General features: G+C 38.5%; 1 long non-coding RNA gene across 3 annotated transcripts in view; it reads right to left on the reverse strand.

The window, feature by feature from the left end:
- The window catches only part of LOC105092251 (uncharacterized), an 855,833-nt gene that overhangs the window by 33,865 nt on the left and 797,773 nt on the right, over positions 1-24,195 (reverse strand). For all 3 annotated transcript variants that reach the window (XR_010381298.1, XR_004138212.2, XR_010381299.1), the window contains one exon: positions 10,403-10,558. This is a non-coding gene — a long non-coding RNA (uncharacterized LOC105092251). The remainder of the gene's footprint in view (positions 1-10,402; positions 10,559-24,195) is intronic.

Below are 24,195 nucleotides of genomic sequence, written 5' to 3' on the forward strand. Positions count from 1 at the left end.
GTGAACTCTGACTACTTAAGCAAAAAAAAATTAAACAGTTGGAAGATGATAAATAGTAATTATAAGTATGGAGTTAGCATTTCAAAAATACTAAGAAAATATGACAGTCTTTGATGTCATTTTTATGTGGATAAAATTATTGTGTTTTCACTGGAAAAATGTTAATAGAATGCCTTTTCTGTACCAAAAACTGTGCTATATGCTGGGGCCATAAATATGAGCAGGGCAGGCTTCCTGACCAATTACAGAGAAGTGTTTACTTAGCACGGGGTGTCTACAGAGTAAGAATTTAATACTGCTGACTATTATTATTACTATTGGTTTTAGTTCTCAGAAAAGATTTTTACTTCATGGAGAAGTTCTACTAATTTTCCTATTTGACCTGATCATCATCTTAATTACTAGATCCTGACAGACAGATCAAAGGGGGCATCCTGTGAAATTTTAAGTGGGTGAGGGCAGGTTGGGGCAATGACCTTACCCATCCTCCTCCCTCCAGGACTGGTGACTCATGGCTTCGCTCAGCTCTGTGACCTCTTTTCACATTACAGTTATAGAATCAGGATAAATCTGACACTTGGTGTACATATGGAACGTTTAACTGTTCTCCTGGATTCCTACAGGGACTGGGAGCTCTAGCATCAGTTTCTCCTGCTATAGGACTTGTTCTGTACTTTGGACTGTTTGCTCTATGAATTTCTATTTCAGAAGTACACTTGGCAGTGAATGACATTTCTTCTCAGTTGTTTAATGTCCTTCCTTTTTTTTTGTGCAACGGTGTCAACAGAAGGTATCACAGACCTTGACATCTTATAGTAAGTGCCATCACTGACAGAGTGTATAACACACATTTCATTTTTTGCATGTGTCTTCTTTATATCTTATTAAAATGAGCTTTAATATTTTAAAATTGCATATTTGGGGAGCAAAGGTATCCCTCATTTAAAGTATGACAATTTACGCTTTGAAATGAATAATATTTTAAGATCATTTAAAGCAGATTATATTAAATAATCAGTGAGTTTTTATGAAATATATATTTTAAGTAACTTAAGCTTAAGTAACCCTCTCAAAGTCATAAATCTAATTACAGTAATAATAAAAGCTGAGGTTTATTGAGTATATATTATGTACTAGGCACTGGGTTCCAAGCACTTTTTACGTATTAACTGTTTAAAACTCACAACAGTCCTCTGAAGTGGGTACTGTTATTATCCTCATTTTGCAGATGGGAGAAACGAGACCCAAGAAAGGTTAAGAAATAGAGAGCTACGAGGCTGAGAAGCCCCATGGACCCGAGTCCCTTCTACCCCATATGCCAAGCTGTCCTGGCCATGTTAGCCTCTGTTCTCCAGGCTCCAGAGACAGTCCCACCTTTGAGAATGGCCAGTGTTAGACCATAGTTCCTTCTTACTGGCCCTGGTTCTCTGGAATTAACCTTTCAATGACTGGGCCCTCTTTGGAGTTCCAGCAGCAAGTTTTTTTCCATTTTCATTAAAAGCTGAAATACAAATCTAAATTAATCTTAACCCCCTGTTAATTGTTCTTTCACTGATTCTTTATATTGCCAGAAAATCCATCCTTCTACAGCAACATTCTGATCATTTCACTGATATGACCCCCAAAACTTAAATGGCTCTTTATTGCTAAGTTCACAATTTTTAGACTATCATTTCAGAGACTGTAATATCTGGCTCAGGCTTTTCATGACCTTGTCTTGCACTGCATTCTGGCGAAGAATACAAAATTTTGTGTCATGCTGTTTGGCTATGAATCCAAGTTCTATCATTTGCTAGCCGTGTGACTAGGCAATCACGCTGCCTTCCTGGATTCCAGTTTCTTCTTCTGTAGCACAACCCTAGCCAGCAGGGACTGGGCATTCACTTTGTGCCAAGCGTTGCTCATGATCATATTTAATCTTCACAACAGCCCTGTGAATTACCTTCCCTATTTTGCCTAATAGGAACCGATATCTGGAGTAGTTTTGTTGAATGGCCAATGGCGCACATTTAGTTAAGGCAGAGACTCAAGATTTGAGCTTAAGTTCTTTGACTTGGGAGCCTGAACTTTGACTCATTCTTATTTATTGATTTCCATGACATGGTACCAAAATACCGCTGGAATACAGGCTCCTGGAGCGCAGGACCCCTTGTCTTCCTCGCTGTTCAGTCACTATGGGGTGTCTGAATGCATGCATGTGCAGTGCAAATTTCCGAAGAGATTCTCTAATGAAAATACTTTGAAAAGACCTGATTTATACCCACCATTTGGGAAATAATCAAGCACTCTTTATATCGACTGTGTGCCTTAAAGAGAGAGGAGTTGTGCCTGGCACTTAGCTGAGGTCCAATAAATGCTTGTTGATTAAGTCACTGAATAATAAATTCAGATCAGGTCATTTACAAAAGTATTGCTCACAGACAGATACTGTCTGAGAACCAACCTTTGTAAAAGATCCTGGAGCTGTAGTTCGCAGCTTAGTTCAGAATGACCTACATTTAACACACTGTTGTTCTTCCTCCCGTGTATCAGGAGACAAGAAAAAAGCAGAAGGCAGCAGCCTCTGTTCTACACTCCATCATCACACTGGTTGCTTCTTGTTCCCTAATTCTGTCTGGGCTGCCAGGGAGCTCAGAGCTAAACATGGTGCACAATGGCAGAGCCCAACTGTTACTTGCTGTTTCTGGTGTAACGATGTTCTTTCCTGCATTGCCTGACTCTCATGCATTTATCTTTATTTTAATGGTTTTCTTATATCTATATTTTTCATGCTAAAACCATCAAATTGATTTAAAAGTATGCAAGTTTATACATAAGAGGCAAATAGATTACAAAATGCTTGCTAATATTTGCTTTATTAAGGTTGAATTCTCAGACTTCTGGCTCAGTTGGCTGAGGACTATAGTAGCTAGCTGGTGTCTTTGTCCTTATTTAAAGTGTCCTTGCATGGACGTGTCTGTCTAAATGTGCTGTACTTCCAAGGTTCTTATACAACTATTGCAACCCAAGTAAGAGAGCTTGCCAGAGAATTCCTGCCTCGTTCTGCACAAGTTTTTATCACTGCTCAAATACTCCCACTCACATGAGAGATACTTTATCCCATTTGAAACCTTTAATATCCAAACCACAAGCCACTAGGGATGGTTCATTTTGAAACAACCCCCTTGCCACTGAAGAATACAAGGTTACCTTTATTCACAGAAAATAAATTATTTTGATCTAAAATCTACAGAAAGACACTACATTGTATCTGGATAAGACAAAACATATATTTTCCAAGTCAGCTATTTCTGCTTGATTTTTCACAGCATTTAACTTCTTTGTGCCTCAGTTTCCTAATCTTCAACGTGACCTAATCATGGCGTCTTTATAGGGAGCCAGGGAGGATTCATTTGAAATAACAGATGTGAAACGTGAAAGTTTTCACATTTTCTCCTCTTGCTCTTGGCCGCAGTGCTCTAAGTGACCGCTTGCGCCGTATTCTGCTGATGGAGGGCATGAATCATCTGACACATTCTCTCTGAGTGAGAGACAAAAACTAGGGGTGGAGAAAAAACAGAAAGAAGAGAATCTTATCTTTCATATTTAAGGGATAATACCGTTGATTTTATTGCCCCTAGGGGGATAACAAAGAGCCATGGGTACAGTTTAGAGGCAGATTTCAACCCCATCGAAGTAGGGAAATTCTAATTATAGCTTCCCTAACATTAATGGGCTGGCTTTAAAAGTAATGACCTTCTTTTCATAGGACTTATTCAGGAGGATACTCGTCTTCTAGGACTGTTGGAGGAGGGTCTTCTGAGTTGAGTGGGAGTTTAGACAACATGCCTTCTAACGGGTCTCAGAGCGCAGCGGATGAGCGTGAGGACAACCTGACCGCGACGTCTTTCTGGGTTTCATGGCTCTGTGTGTGTCTTTTAGAAACTACATCCTTGGTTGAAAAGGCCAATGTTCCTAGAGAAAAGAGGACCTTTCTTCAGTCAAGGGCATGTCTGAAGTTCAAGATTTTAAAGATTTATTCATGTATTAAACCTTCATTGGATTCCAGGCATAGTCCTAGCTGTGAAAGGGGGATAAAAAATGGTATTTCCTCATCTGAATGTTATTTGTTATTTTATTCATTCCTTCATTCATCACTTCATTCATATATTTATCTTTCTTATCTCAAATTATAACTTTTTACTGAACGTTCTACTAAGTTTATAGCATTGTTCTAGGCTCTGGGGATATGCAGATGTAGACACTGCCTTCACAGATTTTACATTTAAGTGGGAGAGTCAGACAATAACATTTTACAAATTAACAGAATAATTTTATGTAACTCTTTGGTTTGTCTTCTTGTTTTAGAAAACCAAAATAAAAAGTGCATAATGTCAATTTGAATTCCCTTCAAAAAGCAGAGGGCAAATTCCCTTCTAGACCAAGTCTCTGTTGAGGCTGGAGACCACAGCTGCACCCTTGTCTTCCTCTCCTGACTCTCAAAAAATGTGGCATTTGTTAGATCATTATCTTCAGAACGTCTTTCTTGGTGGGATCTAAGCTATGACAGTTTTATCTGAAAAATTTTCTGTGCTCCATACAATGTACGTTCAGGTGGGTAAAATTATCTGGCATAGTTCACCTCCATTCAGGTAGACGCATTCCATTCTTCCATTTTACTTTATGAGTATTTATAAAATTGCTATCATTGGCAAGGCCTAGACATTCATGGTAATGAGAGTTTAGGATTTCAAAGTTTGAGGGTGACAAGTAATTACTGCATGGGGTCAGTTAGCTATCTCCACTGTTTCACCTCTCGAGTACGTTTCTTGTCCATACTTGTATGTGCGTCAGAGAATGAACAAAGAAGAAAGAAAATGGGGCCACACTCATAATTAGACCTTATAATTACTGAGTGCTGACCACATGCTGGGCCCCATGGGATGTGCTTTGTGCACGTTATCTTAGGTAATCCTCATAAAAACCCCTTGAAGGCAGTGTGATTATCTCCATTTACACTTGGAGGAGTCAAGTCCCCATGTCATGTTGCGTGTCCCAGCTCATCCAGTCAGGGAGCGCAGAGCTGGGCTGGATGCACACAGCCTGCCCACCCTAGGCAGGACTTCCCCCACCTCTTTCCTGCTCCAGCTTTAGGGTGAAAAGCAATGTGGACTTAGAGGGTGACTTTGTGTACTGTGGCTACAGAGAGCTCTCTGCCCTAGAATTGTGTCACTGCAGGTGGCTTTAGCTGTGTGTACAGCCACACAACTGTGACAGAGAAGTCATTTTTCAAAGAAGTAATGTTGCAAGGTTTTCTTAAAAAGGTTTTCTCTAATGAATATGCTTTTTTGTCTCACTAGGCTGTCAATTTCCTTCTGATTTTTCTCTCTATGTTTACCTTAAAGAATAAATTCTTTCATCTCCCCTGAATTGGCTTAGTAATTTAGAGGAAAAGCTGGCTGATGAGTCATATCTATACAGAAGAATGAAACTTCTCTTAATTTAAGGAAAACTATTTTAAAGTAACTATCTGCTCAAAATATATATTTATATATGTATTTTAGTTCTGAGAGGTTATTTGAAGAGAATTTTCGATATAAATATAGAGTATAAGGTATTTTTAATCTTTGAAGAGAGGCTATCACTGTCTGAATGATTTTATGTTAGTAATGAAAACCCAAGAAAATCAAGGCTAGCAACTTATATATAGCAATATAATTGGGAAAATAAAAGTAAGAAAGAGAGAAGATAGAAGGAGAAGAGAAAGAACAGCTAAGTCCTCAATAAGAAAGATTCTGGAGTCAGACCATCAATGGACATTTCCATCTATAGTTGTCACCCTTACCCCGTTACAAATTCCTGTTCAAAAATGTACCTGAAGGCTTTCCCTGACCACAGTATTTAAAGTAGCATCTCATCTTCTATCCCTTTACACTGTAATTTTTTTTCTAGCAATTATCAATTGCTATTTTAAAAATATTTAAATATCTTCTTGTTTGTGTGTTGTCACATTTCCCCATTAGGATATCAGCTGTGCAATAGGGACTATATGTTATTCAAAACTCTACCCACAACACTTAAAAATGGACCTGGCATAAGGTATAGACACTCAACATATTTTTAATAAGTGATTGAATGACTGACTGAATGAATGTACATCAATGTATTGTAACATAAACATGTTTATTCAAGTACTGGTCATTTTTTATCTTATATCTACTCAGCCAATAAACCAAGGTAACTTAAGTTGCACTCAAAGTTGTTGTAAACACACATGTACATTCATATAAAAATCTCTGTTCCTTTTCAGTAGTAACCTGACTGCCAGATTGTTTTATGCAACAGCTTAGATATTATAAGTATACAGAAGAAGGTGCAGATGATGCAATAGCACTGGTAAATATGAATGGTATGACTACAGTTTAAAATCAATAAAATTGGGAGCATAAGAACTGATAAGATGAAAAGAAAAGGTCTGAAGGGACTTGGCCATCTTAGTATCAATGGCTTGCTGCAGTCTTTTTGACAGCAGGTTTCATATTTTGAGGGGGTGGTGTCCAGGTTATAATTACAAAGAGATGAAACTATAGTCATTGTTTTTTTCATGAAACTTCAGACTTGCTCTTCTACTATGCATCATATTCTTACTGCTGTAACTTCTATGCTGTGTGAGTCAAAAACCAAAGATGGCTAATGTATTGTCTGATACAAACACAAGGGCACGTCTACTTTCAGTCTGTGGTCACATGAAATGTATTATAACCATTCTTTGGTCTATACTCTTCCCAGTTACTCCCAAATGCATTAGTTACATTGATGTGAATCCCCTGATTCATAATGTTTTGGGCCCTAATTATTGTCCTCATTATTTCAGTGCAACCATGCAAATTAGTACAAGCTATAAACTTGACGTTTAAAAGAAACAAGGTCAAGCCAAGAAGACCAGTGCATAAGCAAAAGATTTTAACAAGAAATGGAAACATGGCTCCTTGTGCTGATGGTCCTTAGATATTCTTGCTAATTGGCCTTGGGTCTATCGTTCTGATGGGAAGCAGGAATTGGAGAGAACGGAGTTTTGCAGGTTCTCTGCATGCTCCCGTGTCCATCGAAACAAGCCATGAAGAAGATCATTGAAATGCATAGTCCAAATGCAGTAATTATAAATGAACAATGTGCCAAAGAGGAGGAAGAGGACACAGCTACAGAGTGCCTGGAGAAAGACTAGCTCGGTCCTCAGTGCATCACAGTTCCAAGTTCCCAGCACACCATCACTGTGAAACACTCGTGTTCTACAGCAAGTGATGCAGAGGAAAGAGACCTGGGTTAAGGCCAGCAGACCTAGAGTGGATTGCCTACTCCCTGCTTCTAAGTCATGGGGCTTCAGGCAGGGCAAACTTGACTGTACATCTGGACTGTAAGGTCTACTTCAGAAGGAGGTGGTAAGGCTTACATGGGGGTAAAATGTGGAAATGCTCTGCATGGAATTTAACAGTAGCTGATCTGCATAAATGTCAGCTGCTTCTAAAGGTACCTCCGAGTAATGGGTGTATCTGAGGTGCAAACACCAAGTAGTCAGACTATTCTTTATGGCTTCTGCAAATCAGATTTCTAGCTGTAGTTCACACATATGTGTAAATGTGTGCATCATTTTGGTACTTATACCCCAAGAGTAAGAGAAGTATTTTCTTTAATGGAGACTATAAATAACAACTGCAGTGTAAGGGTTTTGAAAGCTAGGATTAAGGTGTATCCTTTCCACACCACCTAGCAGGAAGTTAGATGTTTAATGATTGTCTACTGAATTGGATTTAATCAACAGAGGAAGAAACATGAGAAATTTCTGGTGAACATTTCTATGAATTTTTCTGGATGCTTTCCAAATCCTTAGAGTAACAATCACATAGGCTATGTTATCTTACAATAATAAACAACCCCCAAATCTTGGTAATTTATCAAAAGGTTTTCTTTCATGTTTATGTTCAATGTCTGTTATGGGCCAGCTGCAACTCTGTTCCTCTTTGTTCTGGGACCCAAGCTGTTGAAATGCCCCTTTTCTTAAATTTTGCCAGATTTGTAGTAGAGGGACAGGGTGTGGTAGAAATATAGACTGTTCTTCAAAACTTCAGTTTTGATGTGTCATATGTCATTCAGCACATTTCATTGGTCGAAGGAAATCACGTGACCACTCCTGATGTAAAAGCCTTTTGCTAGGAGGGGCAATGCCAGGTCTATGGTTCAATCTAAAGTCATAGGGAAGTAAAATCCCCTCCCCTGCCCCATCGCCAGGGGACAGCAGCCAGTACTTTGAACAATAATAGCATATACTATAGTTTTAAAAAACACAACCAAAAAATCCAATCTGAAAAGAAAAGGAAATTAAAGTAAAAAAATAAATAAATAAAAAATAAAAGAATTCTTATACTACTTGCTTGAACCGTATGTTCAAACTAAATTAACATCGAAATAGTACATTTTATACTTTCATACTTGTGACAATTTTCTGTGACCCCAAGGCTTATTTTTATTATTAACGCAATGGCTACTATCTTCTTATGTTATTCTTTAACCTTTCCTCACTTTACTGAAAGTCTTGTTCTGCATAGTTGAACGAAGAAAACCCACTTTATAAGAGGATCAGCATGTCATCTGGGTACTCAAGAGAACGGATGGACAATTCTCCTCGAATATCACTCTCCTGAGCAGTGTCTACCACAGATGTGGACTTGAAATCCCTCAGCTCAACCCAGTATCTCCTTTTTGTCAACTAGGCCAGAACTGAGTAGTTTAAATTGAATTGATGGTAGCAAGTAAACTATTTTTGTATCACGAAAAGTAAGCAAGTTATCTTATTTTTCATTAATGTCTATCTTAAGAAGCATGTCCTATAGCCTGCCTAGAATTATCTTTGATTTCTCTGCGGACTTTTAACCTTTCACCTCTTCACTACACTCCAGGAACCAGGTAATAATATCATTTATTTGGGTTTCTTAGTAAAGCATTCTGAAATTGGCTCACTCCTCCCCTCCCCAGCTCCATCGCTCTGTTGTTGTTTATTCAGACCTTACAGGAATGTGACCACAGTCAGGTTCTCCAAATAAGGTGTGATTGCCTTCCTCAGAAGATTACTGCACCCTCTAATTATTTTTTCTGACATTTTCACCAATAAATAATCACACCTTTTCAAACAACACAACATAGAGTTTGAACCCTGAGCCTGGAGGTTAGGAAACCTTTCATTTATCTCTGTCCACATGATCTGAGTTATTGGTTATTTGTTTTTCAACAAAAACCCATGATAGAAAAATTATATTCCAGGGTAGTCTAATGAATTTTGCTTAATCTTGGCTTACATTTGATTTGCTAAATTCCACACTCACAGCATTCCACCCACCCACTCCATTGATAGAAGCTGCAGATTTTCCTGAAAAGCTATTGTAGTTCAATATGGCTGTCTTCCTTGACATTTACATGCATCTCAACTTTATTTATTTTTCTGCATACTACCTAGCTGCCTGGCTGCAGAAATGAAGATCGCACATTCAGCAATTTATGCAGTCCCAGCCACAAGACTATTTTACTGTCTGTTGAATAATTAGCAATGTGCGTGAAGATAGAATATACAGTAACTTGCCTGACTTTGGGCAAAAAAAGATTAGAATGACAAATAGTCAGACTCTAGGGTCAAATGCTTTGCCAGTAGTTGCATATGTTTATGCCAAAATACATAAAGAAATGTCACTTCAGCACATGAGTGATGACAAACACTCCGAGTGGGGCTGCAGTTCATCAATCACTTCAAATGTGCAGATTGGGTTTACCTGTATAAACAAAAGCAATAAAACGACTCAAAGCCTCACCTTAAACAATTCAAGCATGACATAAACACTGTTACTGCACAGTCAAGCCCCATTTTACTTGAGAAGCAGTCAGGAAGGGCCCGACAAACTATGATTTATTAAGATTAATAAAGCACATCTTTAATAAAAAAAACAGTTCTCTTAATATTTTGCATAAATATGGGAATCTCAGTCCGCATCATAGCACCTCAGAAAGCACGTGCGGCAGGGAGTATGATTAATGAACCTTAAAACTGTGGATTCACAGTCATTCTCTACCAAGTTCAGATTCAGGGTGTGGAGCATGGAGAGAGCTTGAAGCCAGAAGCCGCAACAGGTAGGTTGCTCTGGGCTCGATTTTAACGATTCCTTAAAAAGAAGGTGACTTCATCAAACTATGACACGTTTCCAAACCATTCTTTTCTCCCTAGGATGCTTTTGAAACATGGATCTTTTAAACTTCTGCTAATGTTTTGGAGAATGAATACTATATTTTTGTACCTCTGCTGTAAAAAGAAGGCCAAAAACTTCAAGGCCATAGATCATAGAGCAGAAATGAAGTCAGAAGTTCATTCAAGGTTACATACCATTTCTCTTCTTTGAGAAGGTGCACTGTCAGCTTGAGAGATTATAACCTATGTTCTTGTTTTCCTCTTCCACCTGAGTGCCGTGTCTGACACTAATTCTGTCACTGGCTCCTTAGAAGATGTAAAGCAGATGTGTAAGGCAGTGATGCCACTGTTCTATAATTAAAGAGAATTCTGCTCAGAGGAGGCAACACAACCTACTCATGATCACTGAAGGCTCTTTTTTTTTTTTAACATTTTTTTATTGAGTTATAGTCACTTTACAATGTTGTGTCAAATTCCAGTGTAGAGCACAATTTTTCAGTTATACATGAACATACATACATTCATTGTCACGTTCTCTTTCGCTGTGAGCTACCACAAGATCTTGTACATATTTCCCTGTGCTACACAGTACAATCTTGTTTATCTATTCTACATTTTGAAATCCCAGTCTGAAGGCTCTTCTAGGTCTGCACATAGAGAAGTTAAATGTTTTGATTCCTGAAATGAGGGACTCTACTTAGTTAACTGCACACTCTCAAATTTGAACTCAAATTTAACAAAAAGTGAGCAGGCTTCTCTCTTCTTAATTTCATTGAACTTTTTAAGATGTCACTGAATGACTAGGGGGAAAGCTCCCTGTTCGGGGTATAATTAAAAGATCAGATGCTTTGGACAACTTTTTCTTCTCATTTGGCCAATTTTAGAGATTCTGAGGGGTTAAAGAATTCAGAGAAGATTTACCCCAATATCTGAAGTGAACCAAATCCCTTACAGGAAGTCATTTTGTGATCTTGCCTCCCAAGAGGTAGAAACAAACTCAGTGGACTTTGAGATACTTCTTTTAAGGTGCGGGAAACAAGGCTGACCTGATGATAACATCCAAACTGAAAGTTGATTGAAAAAATTTTTCAAATACCACAAAATATTAGATGAAATAAGAAAATACATCCTTAGGGATGACAATAGGAATGCTCTAAAATGGCTACAGAATGATTGGCCTGTTTAATGGGACATTTGTATTGTTAAATATCCCAGGTGATTCACATTCCTTGGAAAGAGCGATGCATTAAGAAATGAGGGGCTGGGGCATAACCTTGGTTCTGCCACAAATTCAATGACCAATTGAACATTTGCTGAGCAGAGAAAAACTGAAAGCTCTGAGAAATTCAAAGATGAAGCAGAACCCTGTCTCCAAAAACGCACAGTCCAGTGGCGGGGAAAATAACTATTCCCCTCAAAAACTAAAGTTGGAATTTCCATTTAGAAAAAGAAGAACCTTGGTTCATGGTAGTTTTGTGTAAACTTTGGCTTCCTCACTGTCCATACCCAATTACTGTGAAACTCATTCAAGTTGAACTTAAATTGCTCATTTTCAGCCTCTTTTTTTCCCTAATGTCATTAGATTTTAATTTAGTTCTTTCCCCAAAACCTATTTGCATCAGATTAAAAGGGAGAATGAAATTTTTCTTGACACGTCTAAGAAGGCAGTTTGAGCTGATAGCTGATATGCACACACACATATGTATATATGTATATAATATATTTTTTAAATTAAAAATGGTTTGTAGTAGATATTGATAATGTAGTAACCTCTGTCTTGGTCTGGGTTTCCCTATAAAGCACAGCCTTTTATTTGGGACCAGATAATTCTCTTGTAGGTGTTGTTGCATGTATTGTAGGATACTAAGCAACATCTCCGGACTCTACTCTTGAGTTGTGAAAACCAAAAATATCTCTTGACATTGCCAAACATCCTCAAGAAGGGGGAGGGGAGCCAAATCACCCATGGCTGAGAACCCCTGGCATGATGTAACACTCAGGAGGAAGAAAAGTCAACCCATGAGTGGTATTAAACTAGTCACTATTGAGGCATCTGGGGCTCTGTTTTGCTGGGGACCCTCAGAAGTGCATAAGATGGGCTCTGATTTGTTCAACTCTAGGATGGAAGAAGGCTGTAGGTATCCACTGTGTCGCATCTGTCATGTGGTCAAGGGTCACTCCATGGGGAGTGCCTCCTGGAACTCTTTAGTGCTTGTATCAGAATGGCTTGGTTGGTTCACACAGGCATCTCACAAGTCATCAAAGAAATCTTGGGTCAAAAAATAAAGAGGTGCTGAGATCGGGTGTTTCTGGTTACACTTGTGTGAGATTGGTGGACACAGCCATGGCTGGAGTAGAAAGCATATAGGGAGTATATGACATTACATCATTCAATTTTCAAATGATCTAAAGAACATCAAATGTAGCCCAAAGATACATTAAGCTGTTATTCAAGACTCTGGAACTCTTGGGGGGGTATAGTTACAGGAGCTCAGGAAAATAAAACACTTTGGACTACAATTAAATGCTCTGGTGGTTATTTTCCCTCTCTGCATGTATTTAGAGATTTGTAAGGTACATAAGAGGTGAATATGTGTAACTGAGAAGTTTTCTCTGTAGAAAACAACAGCAACAATTAGATGGGCCAAGGAGACATAGAAAGTACTCACGGGGTACAATGTGCCAAAAATAGAGACACTGCATTGAAATTAACATTCACCCTAGTCAATGACTTTGGATTTTGCCCTTTAATTCATACATTTAAAATGTTTAAACTATAATATCAGGTAAGAGAAACACATAGAAATTGTGTCAAATTCTTACAGAGTAGTGAAATGTGAGGTGCATAAAAATAAGACAAAAAGTATGAAATCCAATTAAAATTTCACAGGAAATTTGCAGCAAGAATATATTTAGTAAAAAAGCCTAATCACAATTTTTCGAATAAAATTTACATTTGTATTTGGATTTTATTTCTTTTTTTTTTTAAAGAAAATTAGTTTTTAAGGCTCACGTTTGACGACACTGTACGTGTTGACAATGCTGAAAGACAAGCAGTTATGCATCTATCAGTACACGTGTATGTGTGCGTTTATATACATGCTCAAAATTCTCTTCCACTTTTCATTTAGCTTATTAAAAATGAATACAAACAGGCTCTGAGCTCCAGGACCCTCTAAGAGCTTATAGCCTGTAGCAGCTTTCAAGATAACAGCTTCATCAACCAGAGGAGTTCTGACTTCTCGGTCAGACTGTTTGAAGTTTCCAAGGCTTAGGGAGAGGGTGGTCTTTTCAGAAAAAGCCAGTATTTCAAAGAAAAGACATACCTCTTTTCCCCCTCTTTAGTGCCAAGATTTGAAAATGCTCTGAAGAGGGGGAAAAAAATCTTCCCTTTAAAATGCAGTATTTCTCTGAAGAGACCCATTCCTCTGCTTGGCAGACTCGGCACGTGCTCTCTGCCAAGTGCTCTGTGTCGGGAAGCCCTGGGCCACACCTTGAACCAGCCCTCTGCATCCGGTTCTTCTCAGAGGAACAACTTAAAACCTATTATCATGACAGAAGGCCTTGCTACATGAAGTTTATCTTCCCAACATACAGATTAGGTGGAAATGATATCCGTTTATTGGTTAAGGTAGATTATTTAGTCTTTTTTTTAACTGAAGTCTAGTCAGTCACAATGTGTCAATTTCTGGTGTACAGCATAATATCCCAGTCATGCATGTACATACATCTATCCATTTTTATTTATTCTTAAATTCCCATAAACTACTTCTTCAATCTCTATTAGGCAATTCTTACTTAAAGGGTAGATGTAGTTTGGTAAAACCATATTATATTGTAATATAGTATTTATCTTTCCAAATCTCCAAAGCAGCTACTAAAGACAGTTATCTTAAAGATATGCACCTTGAGAACTAATTTAAAAACAAAGACATTCAAATACAAATGTAAGCCTGGTGTCTGAAACCTTGCCTGACCTTGGCCAAGTGACTTTAACCTCTTGGAGTTGGATTTTCTCATCTGCCAGATGAAGCCATATCACAGGATTGCTGTGAAAGTTAAATGATGTAATGTCTAAAAAGTATCTGACATGGAGAAGGCATCGACCTGTGTTAGTATCTTTCTCCATCATTCAGTTATGAAATAATCACTTTAATATGGCATCTCAAGCCTCATTTTCTTTATTTGTGAAACAGCAAAGAGTACCTCCCTTAGAATGTTGTGGAAAGAGTAAATAAAGGAATTGAGGTAAGGTGCTTGGCACAGCACTGGCTGGATTATAACTGCTCCATGCACCTTAGGTAAACAAATGGTATTAGTAAGAGTAGTTACAGAACAATTTTGTTATCACCATTAACAAATCTAAGGAGCATCTAAAACATGCATGGCATTGTGTTAGGTGCCAGGGGAAGAGTGTTGGAAAGCACTGGCTCTTAAGAAGCATATGCATTTGGAAGATAAATACAATGACAAATCAGCATCTCATTAACAAATGACTAATACAGACTTTAGGAGACATAGGAGAAAGGAAGGAGAAATCACTGTTAGAGTATTTGGAGGAAAGAGACATTTCAGTTGAGAAGAAATGACAACTGACAGAAATGCACAATATGATTTTGGGAAATAAAGGGTCAACCAGTTTGTCTAGAGCAAGAGCTCACGTAAGGGACTCAGGACTGTCAAGACTGGGAGAATAGGAAGGGATTCAATCATGAGAAGCCTTGGGGCCAGGCTTAGAAGTTTTACTTCTTTTTTCAGGAAGAGAATGTCAGTTTAAGGGGTTAGAACTGAAGATTAGCATGTACAGCAAACATTTAGAAAGACTGAATACAATATATTTCATTCTTTTCTTAAAATTTCTTGCCCAATTAAAAACTTATCAGCAATAAATACGTGAGCTGGTAAATACAGCTTATTTATAATTCCAAGTAGATCTCTGAAGATTTAATTTCAAATACGAGAAAAATTGGCTTTCCTAAAAAATCTTGCAAAGCAAGCACCTGGGGGGAAACCAATCTTTTCACTCTGGCTCAAGTGGGGACACAATTTTCCCTTCCTGTCTCTCTCTCTCTCTCTCTTTTTTTTTTCTCTCTACTTCTGTCTCTGCCTCAGAGAGAAAAAAAAGAGGCAACTATTCAAGAAGGGTCCCCTTGTGAGTCCTGTATAAGAATAACCAATAAACTTCTGTAATAGATTATAGAGTTTTGACAAAATTAACACAGCACTCTAGGAGAAAAAGAAGGAGGAGATGGACAAGGAAAATAAGGGGAAAGAAACAGAGCCAGGTGGTAAACACCACACCTATTTGGAACAAAACCAAGGAGCAAACATTTACAGTATAAAAATAAATGAAAACCAGCTCCATTTGTGTGAGATTAAAGCTGGGAAAATTTAAGACAATATAGAATCAAATCAGATGAAGTCTAAATTTCTTCCTTTCCTGGTGCTGTCCAGTGTACCTTGGACTCAGGTGACAGGGACAATCACCAATGGTGTGCTCAGCCAGTGAACACATTTTATCAGGCCCCTTCCATACTCCCTTCAGTGGGCAATTGTGGCATTGGATCTCTTTTAAATTATCTGAGCTCAGCATTCAGTCATAGATTAAAAAATGGAAAGATAGATGTCTTAGCTTGGTTGCCATAACAAAAAACTGTAGACTTCGTGACTTAAACAAGGGAAATTTATTTTCTCACAATTCTGGAGGCTGGAAATCCCAAGATCAAGGTTCCAGCAGGGTTTGGCTCCTGAGGAGGGCTCTCTGCCTGGCTTGGAGATGCCACCTTCTCTATACATCCTGACATGGTAGACAGAGAGAACTCTCCAATTTTTTCCTCTTTATATAAAGAATCAGCCCTACTGGATTAGAGCTCCACACTTATGATTTCACTTAAACTTAATTATCTCTTTATAAGTCCTGTCTCCAACTACAGTCACATTCTGGGTTAGGGCTTCAACATATGAATGGGATGTGTGCGAAAAATTCAGTCCACAGCAATGAACTATGGACTGAACATTTGGCTCCAAATTCCAGTTTGATAAATGACTACCAGTGTGTCTTTGAGTTGACCATTTAAACTTTCTGAGCCTCATATTCTTCACCTTTAAAAAGAGGTGGGATGGAGGAGTATTGGGCTAGGAAATTCTGAGGACCCTTTTAGCTTTAATGTTTTCAGAGTCCATCATTACAAGTTTTGGTATACATTAGCTTTCTAGATTCATGCAATCTATCAAACAGTCAGACTGAATACATAAAGATTAACCTGACAATTTCTAAGGAATAAAGCAAGAGGAAAGGAGAGAGACTTAGGTGAAGCCAATCGAAGTGCAACCACAAAGACTACAGTATTGCTGCCAGCACCTGGAAAGGGTGACAGCAGCAGACGGACTGGGCTGGCGGGCTTCAAGTCGAAGTGTGATTGCTCATTTAGTTAAAAAATGTCTGGATTGTTGTTGCCAAAATTCTATCCTTTTTGAAAAAACAAAACAAACCCAAATATCCTAATCAGTCTTTTTAGACAGGAACAAAACCATAATGCCATCTTCCACAACTGGGTTCTGACCCACTCTTACCATTCACCTTTGGATGCACATTCTATTGACAACCACCAATTTTTTGCTGCTGTCATTGCCAAAGTTTGGCGAAACTCAGATCACTTTCTACCCTTTGTAGTGCTTTTTAAAATAAAAACCACAAAACTAAAGAAAAACAGTTACAGTGAGCTGGTTAGAGAGACTGCGATAAAGACAGGGATAAATCATGTTCAAGGTGATTTAAAACTGGTGATCAAAAGAGTGACTTCTAGTTGATAGAGAAGCTTTGAAATTTCAGCACGTTGGGTCTAATGAAAAAAAAATATGACAGTGACTGTCACAGCACCTTTCTGTATCACATTGAATTCTACAGTATTAGAAAGCCAAGAACATATTTAATAAAGCCACTGTTGTCTGTTCTGTTACAGCTACCAGAATTCACTCCCAGACCAAAGAACCAAGATCAACGGCAGCCCTGAGGAAGTGGGAGAGGCAAATCCTAGAGACAAAGGTGAGAAACTCAGCGGTGCGGAAGTAAGCAGCATTGGATGGATTTTTTTCCACCCAGCATCCTGACCAGTGAGTAATAATACCTTTTGCCTCTTTAAAGTAACTGTGTGTTTGCCCTGGTATGGACAGAGAACACTTGCTTTAGCTTAAAGGGGGAAAAAAAAAAGAATGTGTGCTCTAATGGAAGAATCAAATTATATCAGAAAAGGAAGCACTTTAAGCTTTATTGCTGTAGATCACTCTGCCTCCAGCTGTGAAACTGATTGATGTTTAAAACCCCTGAGGCACTGGCAGCTGTGGTGGCTGATTCAAGTAAGAAAAAAAATATGTGTGTGAGTGTGCACGTGGGTGTGAGTGAATGAGTGTGTAAGTGTGTGTAGGTGGGGTAAGAAACTACATAGGTAAAATCTATTTTCATAACTTTTATCTAAATGGTCTTTGTAAAATTATTGTAAAATAGATGAATAGAAAGATACTTAGATTAGTTATTTAATAGATACTTAGACATATAAATAGAAAAGTGTGTGTATGTATGCTTTCCAATGAAGAATATACTGAAGAGTATATATAAATACATACATACACATACATAGAGAGAGAGAGGGAGGGAGGGAGGAAGATCTGTATAATCAATTATGTGAATGCTTTGCTCCCTTGCCACAAAAAATATAAAGGGTAGATGAGTAGTTAAAGGAACTAAGTGGTAAGGTTCCCGGTCTTATTTAACATACGCTAACCCAGTTTTGGACAGGGAAGACTTCAGTAAATAGTTGCAAGGTGAAATCAAATTAAATTAGAGAGACACCTAGACTAGAAGTAATGCTTTGCTCTTGATTTCCCAACGCTAGGATTAGACCCAAGGAGTATTTAATGTACGAAGAAGAGCAAGGCACATCTAGGAAGGACAGAATTCCCATCCAACAATCCAAATATTTGTTAAACTTCCACTTTCCACCCTGGGTTACGGCTGGAAACACAAAGACTGGGTGTGGAAGAGCTTCTGCCCTGTGATCTAGGTAAGTGCCCAGTGAGGACATCGGCATGGGTTTATGTTTGCATAAAACGTGTCACGACTTCATCAACCTCATGAAAAACCTACAGATTTCCTCCAAGTAGCCACTCTTTTGTGCTCAATCCAAGAGACTGAAGCTATGATATGACAAAGATACTTTTTATTGAAGGAGTAATGGGGGAAAAAAACGAGTTGCTGTTTACTGTGGGTATGTGGGAAATCCTGGAATGGACAAATTTTGAAGGAAATGAGATATATTTAAAACTTACAATATAAACTTTAAAAAGACAATTAAAGATATGGTAAAAGAGAAGAAAAGCTCTCAACCAGGTTAGATCAGCTGGTATGAACTAGTTAGAACTCTTATCTTTGGATGAGTTCTTGAAATCTCAACTATTCATAAGAGTATAATAGTGTTTTTAATTGGACCTCTTAGTACTCTTCAGTGAGCACTTTTCCCAGAGAAAAACCCTCCTAATCCCATTATAAACCCGCAGTGTTCCTTCCTGCTGTCTGCTGAAGGCTTTCTGCACGCAGCCTTCGAAATTTTTCAGCTTGCCTCTTTTTTTTTTTAATAATTTCATTCTTGCATGGTGAGTTAAATAGTTTAAATTGATTTCTGAGACCTATCAGCCTGGAAATTAATTTAAAAATTTATTAAGAACATTTCAAAGGAATGCCTGTGCTTATTTTTTCTCACCCACAACTTGCATATTATTTCAAGCTCCCCTCCCAGAGCTTGTAAACAGAGGCCTCAAAGACAGAAGAGAAATAAGCTGTTTTTATCGTGAAAATAATTGTAAAATTGTATCTTGGTTTCATGAACAAATACTGCTGTTACCTTCCTAGTGGCATAATTAAAATGGAGAAGACTCTGACCACTGTGCAAGATGTATCTTTAGTGATTTTGTTTTCCTGGTGAAATATTCTTTGCTGTTCTGCTGGGTTTGTTAATGCAATTCTCCTGCAGGTTCAGGTGACAGTGCCCCGTTCCCTTTCTCCTTACTCTTCAATATGAACGTTAATTCCCCTTTACTTTTGGGGTTAGGCTACTGTCTGCCATGGCACGTGCCTTCCATCTCCTTCTGACATGGTAGCAGGGGAGAAATCAGACTGAGCCTCAATAAGAGTGCCCTCTTTAGAGTTTCTATATAAGAGAGGTTTGGAGTGAAAATCTAGTTGCAGGGAGAGCTACTCACCTTAAGGCTGCATTTAGAAAAGACACTGTTTTAAATGTGACCTTAGGTTATTTAGTGTGTCTCTGCAGTGGGAGGGGCTGAAGCTGCACCGGAGATTTAATTACCTGTAGAGACACTGCCACCTATCAGGTTGCACTTTTGAAACTATCCTCTTCCAAATCAGTCCTCAGAAGGGAAGGCAATTAAGCTTCCTGACATTCAGTGACCCACCGTGATGTACAGGAAATGTGGTGACACTTGGAAAATAAGTAACACAAATGTACTCATTATCGAACCTCGAACTCTATGGTACCCCATATTTTCATTCTTTCATATTCTTTTTTTCAATGGTTTCTATATACATTATTTCATCAGATCATTTGCACCTTCAACAGATATTTGACTGCCTACTTGATGTAAGGCCTTCTGCCTGCCCCTGGATATATACCAGTGGACATGACGTCAGTATATGTAAGAAGGACATGGCTCTACACAGTCAGAAGGTGCGTATTACAGCAGGGTAGACAGACATTGAATACCTAACTATAAAGTGAATAATTTAATTATAATAACTATTAATGCTTCCAAGAAGTTTGGGGGGCCTGACTTGTTTTGTCTCTGTGGACACACCAGATTTCTCTGAGGAAACAATACTTAACTGTTAAGATCTTAAAGACATGTAGGCCTTTGCTGGTTGAAAGGCTGGTGATGATGGTAGTACTGCCTCAAGTAGGGGGAGAACGCCTGCTGAGACCACACAGAGACCAACAGGGACCTGCAGCTTCTGAGGAAGAGGAAGAAGGTCAGCGTGGCTGAAGCCTCAGGAGTGGGCATAGTAAGAAAAGCTGATTCTCAGAATCGCCCTGTGAGGGAGGTAAACAGACATCCTCTACGACGTTTGAACAGATGCAGTGGCACACTTGGCCAGATGTCCGCGAAGCCTGCGCTCTTTCCCTCCCTCAGTCCATCTCTTCCTTCACTACACACCCTTTGAGGTAGCATTTCTGGATTGTAAGTAATAGAAATGCTCATTGACACTTACTGGAAGGAGATTGGGTAACTTCCGGAACTGAAGGAGAAGTTAAATAACCAGGACTCAGTGAGATAAAGAGTGAGAGCAATTCCAGAGGATTCAGTAGTAGCCACTCCCAAGAGTCCTTTTGGGCCTTTTCATCCAATGGCCCGATTTCAACAATGTTATATCCTAAGAGAGAAGAGTCTGTTGGCCTCGTCAGGGCTACGTGCCCAGCTCTGGGTTTACCAGAGGGAAGGTCCCGGGATGCCAGTTCCAGGAGAATGACATGAGGGGTAGGAAGGGATGCTGGAGACAGTGGGCATCAACTGATCGCCCTCGAAGCAGGTTGTTTCCAGCTTCTCGCTTCTCATTTTGCTCTCAGCCAAACTCCCCTTTGGTGTTTATTGGCTGCTGCCTTCCAGAGTGACCGCAGAGGGATCCTGAGTCTATGCACAAGGTGTGAATCTCTTAACGGAAGTTCAAAGGCTTGTGTCTCTGGTCTTCTGTCTCCAACTAGTGACTGGAGCCCTTAGGAACCCACTGGCCTCCGGAAGACACTTATGCTGAGGGACTCAATTCTGTGAAAGTGATGCTTAGATTATGGTTACACAGTAACTACTTTTAAAAATCCTTTTAGTCATTTCTTTTTATTTTCCCATCAATCATTCTTTTTTTATTATTGATTTTTTTGCTATTTAAAATGGTGGATAAAAAATGGCAGCACAAATGGCTGTGAGAACAATAACAACCTTAAAGAAGGAACTTGGATGTTGAAGGAGCCGACAGTCTTATTTTTAAAATACACCCTTAAAAACATTTTTAGGAATATTAAGTGTTAAAATTTTGAGACTATTGGAAAAAATACATAAGAAAATAAAACTTACCCTGTATGAGATAAACATGTTAACATGTGCATGGACTCCTCATCTTTTTCTTTGCATACTTATGTGTGCTTTTTAAAAGGGGGTTCGTATTGTACACAGGTTTTATTTTTGCTTTTTTCACTTAACATTTAGACAAGGACCATTTCTGTGGGTCATGCTCTTTCAGATGCCTAGTTAGAATTCTGTGTTATGGCTAAACCACAGTTTATTTACTCATTCCTCAACTGGTGAACATTTGGTAAGGCTGTAAGTTTTATTATAAATACTGCTACAACGAGCATTCCCAATACATGAAACTCGGTATGTACATCTGATTATTTTGATAGGTTATCTTCCTAGGAGCAAAATCACTAGGTCAAGGAGTAAACACATTTTAACCAGAAAATTCTACGAATTTATTCTCCTTACAGCAATGAAGCTTTGGGGCATGGAATCTGTCTACCACTCCTCACAGAATTCATCATGAAGAATTTGGAAAATGCAGAAATGTATAAGAAAATTAAAAGTCCTCTGTAATCTCATCAGCCAGAGATAACTGTGGTTAACATTTCAATTTTAACCTCTTCCAGGATTTCATCTCTATATCTATGGATATACACACTGCATGTGTGAAAGGTTATGCAGAACCTGGAGTTTTGCCCCATCCCTGGCTCTACTTATCATTTTACTCATTTTTCCCATTTAAGAATAATCTTCAAGAAATTTTTCTTAATGGTTTGCAATATTCCCCCTTATGACTCTTCTGATTTTTATGATAAATAATGCTCTGATGAACATTCATATATAAATCTTATCTTAGCTCTGATAAGATCCTTGGCATTAATTTCTAGAACTATTTGAGCAAAGAGCATAAGTATTATAGAGATTTTTGATACACGCTGCCAAATTACCTTTTAGCAAGGTTTTAGCAATTTATAATTCCACTAGCAGCATATGAGAGCATCCATTTCTCTTGAACTTCCTTACCATTGAGTATTATTAATATTTTCCCATCTTGGCTATTGAATATTCAAAAGTGGCCCTCTGTTTCTTTCATTTGCATGTCTTTGATAATAAGTGATTTTGACTTTTTATATGAATTTTCCATCTGTGTTTTCCTTTCGGGGTTTTCCAGTTTAGCATCTTCGGAATTTTTTTAAGTGAGAGACATCTTTTTCCTATTGAAGCATAAAATCTATATAATAAATACTTTCTCCCAGGAAGGGTGGAAAGGCAGCTGCACTCTCAGTGATTCCAGGTCTGGCAGCCGCAAGACCTGGGGACTCAGTTAGGAATGGCAGTTCTGGGGCCCCAGCCCAGCCCTACTGCAAGCTGTGTTTTAACAAGTCTTCCAGGTGATCCTGATGTGTGCTGAAATTTGAGTGCCACCACGTTGGAATCAAGATGCCTTCTCAACACAACAGGATGTAATCACTCTCTCTTTCGAACGTCTCTGACACCTGGTTTGCATAGACTGAACAATATGAAACTGCTGATATGAGACTGTTCTTGAATGACAAAAATGGGGGTGCTCCAAACTTTTACATTCTCTACTAGGACTTTTTACCAGAGAGGATATTCAAAATATTTAAAACCTGTATCCTCATCAGTGAGGCAGGGCCCTTCGTGGCCGCTTACTGTGCAGGTTTTTAACACTTCAGTTGCCAGAGGAAGATTTGGGAAAGTGAAGGTCCTTAAAGAGGAGCTGGGCCGCTGGGAGGGGGTGGGCACTTGTGGGGTTTGAGGCAGTAATTACCTCTCTGTCTGGAAGTATTCAATATTTTAATAATATATACAGCTGTACCTGTGCCTACATGACCTGGACATCTGCTCTGTTACCAGGCTCTGCTCTGAATCAGCGTCCTTGGTGTGATTGTATTGTCCTCTTTACATGATTGCAAACTCTGTGAGGTTAGAAACTGCGCCCTCTGAATCTTTTTACACCCTGCAGAGGTAAATAGTATTCATTTCACATAATAAGTACTCAAAAAGTGTTTGTCGAATGAATATTGATTTTCAGTTATGGCTCATTTTGAGTAGGAAGGGATGAGATTTTTGAGATGATACTGCTTAAATAGAATACACACAAAGAGGAATGAAGTCCTTGAGGATTTCATATTGTAACTCTCCTATTTTATTTAATTTCCTGGATCCACATACACATGACAGAACTCTCTGGTTTGATACTTAACTGCTGCCTGTAAGGAAACATCCTCTAGGAACAGGACTCAAAAGAAGGCTTAGTGCTTCTTCCATCAAGAGAACAGTTTTCTTTGAAGCCCCACCTTTGCCTCCAACATCTCTGAAGGCTTCTCCCCAGAACAGTGAATTAAGTGCTGAGCTCTTTGGTGTTTGTGTCTGTCCTTCCCATCACATGTACGAGGCCAAGCATACCTGCCTTCTGAACCCCAAGGGAACACAGCTGTATCTTTAAGCAAACGCTGAGAACACCGCTAACGAGAAGGACATTTGTGATTTGTATTTTTTTAATATAAATATTTATATGTACTTTTAAAATATATTTTTGTATAGGATAGCCCATATTGAAACTGTTTGATATTGAAAAATGTAACCAGCAAAAACTTTTATAAATGTTATACCATCCTCCGAATATTTTCTTACAAGATCTAAATCAGCACAGTTTTCCCAAATTCAGCAAGCAAGAGTTACTGCACAATTTATCACGTTGTTATGACAACTGATGATCTAGAACAAGTAAAACCTGTGGGGCTGAAGTACACCATTCAGCATAATGCACTTTATTCTGTTAAAAAGAAAAGTTATTCTTCCCTCTGCAAATGAGACAATATGATAGGGAAATTAAATTAAATGGTGATGTTATTCCCTGAGGGCAAAACAATTCCATTCAATAAATT

The sequence above is a fragment of the Camelus dromedarius genome, chromosome 6 (genome assembly GCF_036321535.1).
Source record: "Camelus dromedarius isolate mCamDro1 chromosome 6, mCamDro1.pat, whole genome shotgun sequence".
Lineage (NCBI taxonomy): Eukaryota > Metazoa > Chordata > Mammalia > Artiodactyla > Camelidae > Camelus > Camelus dromedarius.